Here is a 10251-nt window from a genome sequence, read left to right on the forward strand (position 1 = left end):
ACAGAGGTACAGTGGTCCGTAATTGCCAACCGAACAACAATGGTTGCCACATAATGGTAGTTGTGTTCATCAACACTGATACTACTAACTTCGACACTTAAGCTAATCATGTGCTAGAAGAAACAAGAGAACGGGCAAATATTCAACAGTAAAAACAAATCTTAACAACATTAATGTTGCATGCATGATGAAATACATAGGCACCTGCGGTGACTTCAGTAGTTTGCAAAAGGACCCTGAAGAGAGAAATCAGATCCTCTCTTGAAGCTCTGGATGAAACCTCCTTGAGGTTCAGACCAGCCAGTGACCCGCACTATGGGGGTTTCACTGGCCCGTTTCCTGGACCGCAGACTCGCCACTTTGGAATGCACCTCCTCCGCCGAAGTGAAGCCAGCGGACAACCGAATCGACACCTCCTTCAGTACCAATGCACTCTCAAAGAAATATTTGAGGAAGGCGAGCTCACTTCGACCCCCTAGGAAATCATGGAAAACCAGCAGCTTGATGCGTGACCGGATGCATTCTATGGTACCAGACTCATGCCAGAACTTTAGGTTGAGCTTGCCAGTGGATTGATCAGGCTTTCCAGACTGAAAATTCGATCAATTGAAATCACATACAGTTCGTCAGCTATCAGCAGACATTAGCAACAATGCTACGTATTACATTATGCAAATGAAGGCTAAAAGAAGACCTTGATGTGGAGCGTCTCAACATTAGGAAAGCATCTGAGGACATTGGGAATCATCTTGGCATCGTTGCGTACTCCGAAACGCACTTCCAATGCCAGGATTCTCATACTTGGTACCATGGTTCTTGGGCTCACCCTTGTCCCAACCTACAAACACAATCACATCACAAGCAGCCAATTAACAAGAGAAAGATCACAAATTTAACACTGATCAGTTGGGAATTTACGGTGAACAAGATGAGGCACCTTGATGATGGTGTTGCCGACCTCTAGGACCTGATTTCGTGGGTCCAACTCCAAGTAAGCCAACAAGGCAGCTTGGGGGCATGGCCAATCTTCACCTTGGTGCGACTGCTATCATGGGTCCAGCCTTCCAGATTGATGAGCCGCTCAAGGCGTGGGGCGTTCACCACGAAGATTTCTTCGAAGAAGGATCCGATGATCTGCACGCACCGGAGGCTTTGGCTGACAAGGCGGAGCCGGAGCGTGAAAAAATTACCTTCGACACTGAGCGTCTCCAGCACGGGGCTCCTGTCGAGGATGAAGTCCAAATCCCTGCTCTCTACAAGGATGTTGCAGAGCCCGAGCTCACGGAGTTTGGGGAAAGAGGCGGAGCGCGGGAGGCCGGCCGTGTCCGGGAACTTCCAGGAGCCGAGGTGGAGCCGGGTGAGGGTGGCCATGCCGAAGAAGGTGGAGGGGAGGACGGCGTTGAACGGAGGATCCCATTGGTCGAGGATGACGAGTTCCTGTATGCCCTTGGCGGCGAGAAGCTCGATCCAGCGCGTGAGCAGGCAATGGAACTCCTCCCTGCAGCTCTTGATCAGGTGGACCCAGCGGAAGGGCCCCGGGTGCGCCTCGAGCACGCGGGACAGGGCGGAGGTGGCGGGGGCGAGTGTTGGAAATATGCCCTAGAGGCAATAATAAAAGTGTTATTATTATATTTCCTTGTTCATGATAATTGTCTTTTATTCATGCTATAACTGTATTATCCGGAAATCGTAGTACACGTGTGAATACATAGACCACAATATGTCCCTAGTGAGCCTCTAGTTGACTAGCTCGTTGTGATCAACAGATAGTCATGGTTTCCTGGCTATGGACATTGGATGTCGTTGATAACGGGATCACATCATTAGGAGAATGATGTGATGGACAAGACCCAATCCTAAGCCTAGCACAAAGATCGTGTAGTTCGTTTGCTAGAGCTTTGCCAATGTCAAGTATCTCTTCCTTTGACCATGAGAGCGTGTAACTCCTGGATACCGTAGGAGTGCTTTGGGTGTATCAAACGTCACAACGTAACTGGGTGACTATAAAGGTGCACTACAGGTATCTCCGAAAGTATCTATTGTTTTATGCGGATCGAGACTGGGATTTGTCACTCCGTGTAAACGGAGAGGTATCTCTGGGCCCACTCGGTAGGACATCATCATATGCGCAATGTGACCAAGGAGTTGATCACGGGATGATGTGTTACGGAACGAGTAAAAGTGACTTGCCGGTAACGAGATTGAACAAGGTATTGGATACCAACGATCGAATCTCGGGCAACTAACATACCGATAGACAAAGGGAATTGAATACGGGATTGATTAAGTCCTTGACATCGTGGTTCATCCGATGAGATCATCGTGGAACATGTGGGAGCCATCATGGGTATCCAGATCCCGCTGTTGGTTATTGACCGGAGAACGTCTCGGTCATGTCTACATGTCTCCCGAACCCGTAGGGTCTACACACTTAAGGTTCGATGACGCTAGGGTTATAAAGGAAGTTTGTATGTGGTTACCGAATGTTGTTCGGAGTCCCGGATGAGATCCCGGACGTCACGAGGAGTTCCGGAATGGTCCGGAGGTAAAGATTTATATATGGAAGTCCTATTTTGGCCACCGGAAAATGTTCGGGATTTTTCGGTATTGTACCGGGAAGGTTCTAGAAGGTTCCGGAGTGGGGCCCACCTGCATGGGGGGACCCACATGGACGTGGTTAGTGGGGGAAAGGCCCCACACCCCTGGTCAAGGCGCACCAAGATCCCCCCTTAGAAGGAATAAGATCATATCCCGAAGGGATAAGATCAAGATCCCTAAAAAGGGGGGATAACAATCGGTGGGGAAGGAAATAATGAGATTTCTTTCCTCCCACCTTGGCCAACGCCCCAATGGACTTGGAGGGCAAGAAACCAGCCCCTCCACCCCTATATATAGTGGGGAGGCGCATGGGAGCTATAGACGAAGTTCTGGCGCAACCCTCCCCCTCTCCCAAGTACTCCTCTTCTCCCGTGGTGCTTGGCGAAGCCCTGCAGGATTGCCACGCTCCTCCATCACCACCACGCCGTTGTGCTGCTGCTGGATGGAGTCTTCCTCAACCTCTCCCTCTCTCCTTGCTGGATCAAGGCGTGGGATACGTCACCGGGCTGTACGTGTGTTGAACGCGGAGGTGTCGTGCGTTCGGCACTTGATCATCGGTGATTTGAATCACGATGAGTACGACTTCATCAACCCCGTTCACTTGAACGCTTCCGCTTAGCGATCTACAAGGGTATGTAGATGCACTCTCCTTCTACTCGTAGCTGGTTTCTCCATAGATAGATCTTGGTGACACGTAGGAAAATTTTGAATTTCTGCTACGTTCCCCAACAGTGGCATCATGAGCTAGGTCTATTGCGTAGATTCTTTGCACGAGTAGAACACAAAGTAGTTGTGGGCGTTGATGTTGTTCAATATGCTTACCGTTACTAGTCCAATCTTGTTTCGACGGTATTGTGGGATGAAGCGGCCCGGACCGACCTTACACGTACTCTTACGTGAGACAGGTTCCACCGATTGACATGCACTTGGTGCATAAGGTGGCTAGCGGGTGCCAGTCTCTCCCACTTTAGTCGGAACGGATTCGATGAAAAGGGTCCTTATGAAGGGTAAATAGCAATTGGCATATCACGTTGTGGTCTTGCGTAGGTAAGAAACGTTCTTGCTAGAAACCCATAGCAGCCACGTAAAACATGCAACAACAATTAGAGGACGTCTAACTTGTTTTTGCAGGGTATGCTATGTGATGTGATATGGCCAAGAAGAATGTGATGAATGATATGTGATGTATGAGATTAATCATGTTCTTGTAATAGGATTCACGACTTGCATGTCGATGAGTATGACAACCGGCAGGAGCCATAGGAGTTGTCTTTATTTATTGTATGACCTGCGTGTCATTGAAGAACGCCATGTAAACTACTTTACTTTATTGCTAAACGCGTTAGTCATAGAAGTAGAAGTAGTCGTTGGCGTGACAACTTCATGAAGACACGATGATGGAGATCATGATGATGGAGATCATGGTGTCATGCCGGTGACAAGATGATCATGGAGCCCCGAAGATGAAGATCAAAGGAGCTATATGATATTGGCCATATCATGTCACTACTCTATTTGATTGCATGTGATGTTTATCATGTTTATGCATCTTGTTTGCTTAGAACGACGGTAGTAAATAAGATGATCCCTTACAAAATTTCAAGAAGTGTTCTCCCCTAACTGTGCACCGTTGCTACAGTTCGTCGCTTCTAAGCACCACATGATGATCGGGTGTGATGGATTCTTACGTTCACATACAACGGGTGTAAGACAGTTTTACACAGCGAAAACACTTAGGGTTAACTTGACGAGCCTAGCATGTGCAGACATGGCCTCAGAACACAAAGACCGAAAGGTCGAGCATGAGTCGTATAGTAGATACGATCAACATGAAGATGTTCACCGATGATGACTAGTCCGTCTCACGTGATGATCGGACACGGCCTAGTTGACTCGGATCATGTAATCACTTAGATGACTAGAGGGATGTCTATCTGAGTGGGAGTTCATAAGATGAACTTAATTATCCTGAACATAGTCAAAAGACCTTTTGCAAATTATGTCGTAGCTCGCGCTTCAGTTCTACTGTTTTAGATATGTTCCTAGAGAAAATATAGTTGAAAGTTGATAGTAGCGATTATGCGAAAAGTAGAAAGCTTATGTCCTTAATGCACTGCTCAGTGTGCTGAACCCCAAACGTCGTTTGTGGATGTTTCGAACATCGAACATACACATTTTGATAACTACGTGATAGTTCAGTTAAATGGTTTAAGTAGAGGCACCAAAGACGTTTTCGAAACATCGCGGAACATATGAGATGTTTCGAGGGTTGAAATTGGGATTTCAGGCTCGTGCTCACGTCAAGAGGTATAAGACCTCCGACGATTCTCTTAGCCTGCAAACTAAGGGAGAAAATCTCAATCGTTGAGCTTGTGCTCAGATTGTCTGAGTGCAACAATCACTTGAATTGAGTGGGAGTTGATCTTCCAAATGAGATAGTGATGTTTCTCCAAAGTCATTGCCACCGAGCTGCTAGAGCTTCGTGATGAACTATAACATATCAGGGATAAATAAGATGATCCTTGAGGTATTCACGATGTTTGACACCGCGAAAGTAGAAATCAAGAAGGAGCATCAATTGTTGATGGTTGGTGAAACCACTAGTTTCAAGAAGGGCAAGGGCAAGAAGGGATACTTCATGAAACGGCAAATCAGCTGCTGCTCCAGTGAAGAAACCCAAGGTTGAACCCAAACCCGAGACTAAGTGCTTCTGTAATAAGGGGAACAGTCACTAGAGCAGAATTACCCTAGATACTTGGTAGATGAGAAGGCTGGCAAGGTCGATAGAAGTATATTGGATATACATTATGTTAATGTGTAATTTACTAGTACTCCTAGTAGCACCAGGGTATAAGATACCGGTTCGGTTGCTAAGTGTTAGTAACTCGAAATAAAAGCTACGGCATAAACGGAGACTAGCTAAAGGTGAGCTGACGATATGTGTTGGAAGTGTTTCCAATGTTGATATGATCAAGCATCGCACGCTCCCTCTACCATCGAGATTTGGTGTTTGCGTTGAGCATAGACATGATTGGATTATGTCTATCGCAATACGGTTATTCATTTAAAGAGAATAATGGTTACTCTATTTATTTGAATAATACCTTCAATGGTCTTGCACCTAAAATGAATGGTTCATTGAAATCTCGATCGTAGTGATACACATGTTCATGCCAAAAGATAGTAATGATAGTACCACCTATTTGTGGCACTGCCACGTAAGTCATATCGGTATAAAATGCATGAAGAAGCTCCATGTTGATGGATCTTTGGACTTACTCATTTTTGAAAAGTTTGAGACATGCGAACCATGTCTATTGGTATATATGCATGAAGAAACTCCATGCAAATGGACCGTTTGAACTCACTTGATTTTGAATCACTTGAGATATGCAAATCATACCACATGGGCAAGATGACTGAAAAGCCTCGGTTTCAGTAAGATGGAACAAGATAGCAACTTGTTGGAAGTAACACATTTTGATGTGTGTAGTCCAATGAGTGCTGAGGCATGCAGTGAATATCATTATGTTCTTACTTCACAGATGATTCGAGTAGATGTTGAATATATTTACTTGATGAAACACAAGTCTGAATTATTGAATGGTTCAAGTAATTTCAGAGTAAAGTTGAAGATCATCGTGACAAGAGGATAAAATGTCTATGATAAGATCATAGAGATGAGTATCTGAGTTACGAGTTTTGGCACACAATTAAGACATTGTGGAAATTGTTTCGCAATTAATACCGCCTGGAACACCATAGTGTGATGGTGTGTCTGAACATCATAACTGCACCCTATTGGATATGATGCATACCATGATGTCTCTTATCGAATTACCACTATTGTCCATGGGTTAGGCATTAGAGACAACCACATTCACTTTAAATAGGGCACCACGTAATTCCGTTGAGATGACACCGTATGAATTATGGTTTAGAGAAACCTAAGTTGTCGTTTCTTAAAAGTTTGGGGCTGCGACGCTTATATGAAAAAGTTTCAGGTTGATAAGCTCGAACCCAAAGTGGATAAAATGCATCTTCATAGGAAACCCAAAACAGTTGGGTATACCTCCTAATTCAGATCCGAAAGCAATATGGATTGTTTCTTGAATCGGGTCCTTTCTCGAGGAAAAGTTTCTCTCAAAAGAATTGAGTGGGAGGATGGTGGAAACTTGATGAGGTTATTGAACCGTCTCTTCAACTAGTGTGTGGCAGGGCACAGGAAGTTGTTCCTGTGGCACCTACACCAATTGAAGTGGAAGCTTGTGATGTTGATCATGAAACTTCGGATCAAGTCACTACCAAACCTCGTGGGATGACAAGGATACGTACTACATCAGAGTGGTACGTAATCCTGTCTTGGAAGTCATGTTGCTGGACAACAATGAACCTACGAGCTATGGAGAAGCAATGGTGGGCCCGAATTCCGATAAATGGCTCGAGGCCATAAAATCCGAGAACGGATCCATGACTTTGGAAGAAATACTTGATGGTCGTAAGGCCATTGGGTACGGATGGATTTTAAAAGGAAGACAGACAATGATGGTAAGAATTACCATTAAGAAAGCTCGACTTGTCGTTAAGATATTTTCCGACAAGTTCAAGGAGTTGATTACGGTGAGGTTTTCTCACTCGTAGCGATGCTAAGAGTCTGTTGGAATTGGATTAGCAGTTACTGCATGATTGATGAAATCTTGCAGATAGGATGTCAAAACATTGTTTCCTTGACGTTATACTTGAGGAAAGGTTGTATGTGATACAACCGGAAGGTTTTGTCAATCCCAAAAGATGCTAATAAGTATGCAAAGCTCCAGCAATCCTTCTAAGGACTGGAGTGAGCATCTCGGAGTTGGAATGTGTGCTTTGATGATGATCAAAGATTTTGGGTTTGTACAAAGTTTACGAGAAACTTGTATTTCCAAAGAAGTGAGTGGGAGCACTATAGAATTTCTGATGAGTATATGTTGTTGACATATTGTTGATCAGAAATGACGTAGAATTTCTGGAAAGCATATAGGGTTATTTTGAAAGTGTTTTTCAATGGAAAGCCTGGATTAAGCTACTTGAACATTGAGCATCAAGATCTATAAGGATAGATCAAAATGCTTAATAATACTTTCAAATGAGCACATACCTTGACATGATCTTGAAGGTGTTCAAGATGGACCAGTCAAAGAAGGAGTTCTTGCCTGAGTTGTAAGGTACGAAGTTAAGACTTAAAGCTCGACCTCGGCAGAATAGAGAGAAAGGACGAAGGTCGTCCCCTATGCTTAAGACATAGGCTCTACAGTATGCTATGCTGTGTACCTCACCTGAAGAGTGCCTTGCCATGAGTCAGTCAAGGGGTACAAGAGTGATCCATGAATGGATCACAGACAGCGGTCAAAGTTATCCTTGGTAACTAGTGGACTAAGGAATTTTCTCGATTATGGAGGTGGTAAAAGAGTTCGTCGTAAAGGTTACGTCGATGCAAGCTTAACACCTATCCGGATAGCTCTAAGAAGAGATACCGGATACGTATTATGGGGCAACAATTTAGAATAGCTCCAAGTAGAACAGTTATTTGGAATAGCTCCAAATAGAGCGTGGTAGCTACATCTAGGAGATGACATAGAGATTTGTAAAGCACACACGGATCTGAAAGGTTCGGACCCGTTGACTAAAACCTCTCTCACAAGCAACATGATCAAACCTAAAACTCTTGGGTATTAGTCACATGGCGATGTGACCTGTGAGTGTTAATCACATGGCAATGTGAACTAGATTATTGACTCTAGTGCAACTGGGAGACTGTTGGAAATATGCCCTAGAGGCAATAATAAAAGTGTTATTATTATATTTCCTTGTTCATGATAATTGTCTTTTATTCATGCTATAACTGTATTATCCGGAAATCGTAATACACGTGTGAATACATAGACCACAATATGTCCCTAGTGAGCCTCTAGTTGACTAGCTCGTTGTGATCAACAGATAGTCAATGTTTCCTGGCTATGGACATTGGATGTCATTGATAACGGGATCACATCATTAGGAGAATGATGTGATGGACAAGACCCAATCCTAAGCCTAGCACAAAGATCGTGTAGTTCGTTTGCTAGAGCTTTGCCAATGTCAAGTATCTCTTCCTTTGACCATGAGAGCGTGTAACTCCTGGATACCATAGGAGTGCTTTGGGTGTATCAAACGTCACAACGTAACTGGGTGACTATAAAGGTGCACTACAGGTATCTCCGAAAGTATCTATTGTTTTATGCGGATCGAGACTGGGATTTGTCACTCCGTGTAAACGGAGAGGTATCTCTGGGCCCACTCGGTAGGACATCATCATATGCGCAATGTGACCAAGGAGTTGATCACGGGATGATGTGTTACGGAACGAGTAAAGTGACTTGTCGGTAACGAGATTGAACAAGGTATTGGATACCGACGATCGAATCTCGGGCAAGTAACATACCGATAGACAAAGGGAATTGAATACGGGATTGATTAAGTCCTTGACATCGTGGTTCATCCGACGAGATCATCGTGGAACATGTGGGAGCCATCATGGGTATCCAGATCCCGCTGTTGGTTATTGACCGGAGAACGTCTCGGTCATGTCTGCATGTCTCCCGAACCCGTAGGGTCTACACACTTAAGGTTCGATGACGCTAGGGTTATAAAGGAAGTTTGTATGTGGTTACCGAATGTTGTTCGGAGTCCCAGGTGAGATCCCGGACGTCACGAGGAGTTCCGGAATGGTCCGGAGGTAAAGATTTATATATGGGAAGTCCTATTTTGGCCACCGGAAAATGTTTGGGATTTTTCGGTATTGTACCGGGAAGGTTCTAGAAGGTTCCGGAGTGGGGCCCACCTGCATGGGGGGACCCACATGAACGTGGGTAGTGGGGGCAAGGCCCCACACCCCTGGTCAAGGCGCACCAAGATCCCCCCTTAGAAGGAATAAGATCATATCCCGAAGGGATAAGATCAAGATCCCTAAAAAGGGGGGATAACAATCGGTGGGGAAGGAAATAATGGGATTTCTTTCCTCCCACCTTGGCCAACGCCCCAATGGACTTGGAGGGCAAGAAACCAGCCCCTCCACCCCTATATATAGTGGGGAGGCGCATGGGAGCTTCAAGACGAAGTTCTGGCGCAGCCCTCCCCCTCTCCCAAGTTGTCGTCCTCTCCCGTGGTGCTTGGCGAAGCCCTGCTGGATTGCCACGCTCCTCCATCACCACCACGCCGTTGTGCTGCTGTTGGATGGAGTCTTCCTCAACCTCTCCCTCTCTCCTTGCTGGATCAAGGCGTGGGAGACGTCACCGGGCTGTACGTGTGTTGAACGCGGAGGTGCCGTGCGTTCGGCACTGGATCATCGATGATTTGAATCACGACGAGTACGACTCCTTCAACCCCGTTCTCTTGAACGCTTCCGCTTAGCGATCTACAAGGGTATGTAGATGCACTCTCCTTCTACTCGTAGCTGGTTTCTCCATAGATAGATCTTGGTGATGCGTAGGAAAATTTTGAATTTCTGCTACGTCCCCAACAGCGAGATCGGCGTCGACGAGGACGAGCGGGGCGGAGCGCCAGACCCCGCGCCAGCGGTGGGAGAGCGCGGCGCTGCGCGCGGCGTCCTTGACGGGCAGGAGGGAGACGATGTGG

The 10251-nt window shown here is 45.7% G+C and overlaps 1 pseudogene; it reads right to left on the bottom strand.

The window, feature by feature from the left end:
* Positions 1 to 215: 215 nt before the first annotated feature.
* Positions 216 to 10251, bottom strand: part of LOC119292803 — a 28948-nt pseudogene continuing 18912 nt past the window's right edge.

Source organism: Triticum dicoccoides, chromosome 4B (assembly GCF_002162155.2).
Source record: "Triticum dicoccoides isolate Atlit2015 ecotype Zavitan chromosome 4B, WEW_v2.0, whole genome shotgun sequence".
NCBI classification, from domain to species: domain Eukaryota; kingdom Viridiplantae; phylum Streptophyta; class Magnoliopsida; order Poales; family Poaceae; genus Triticum; species Triticum dicoccoides.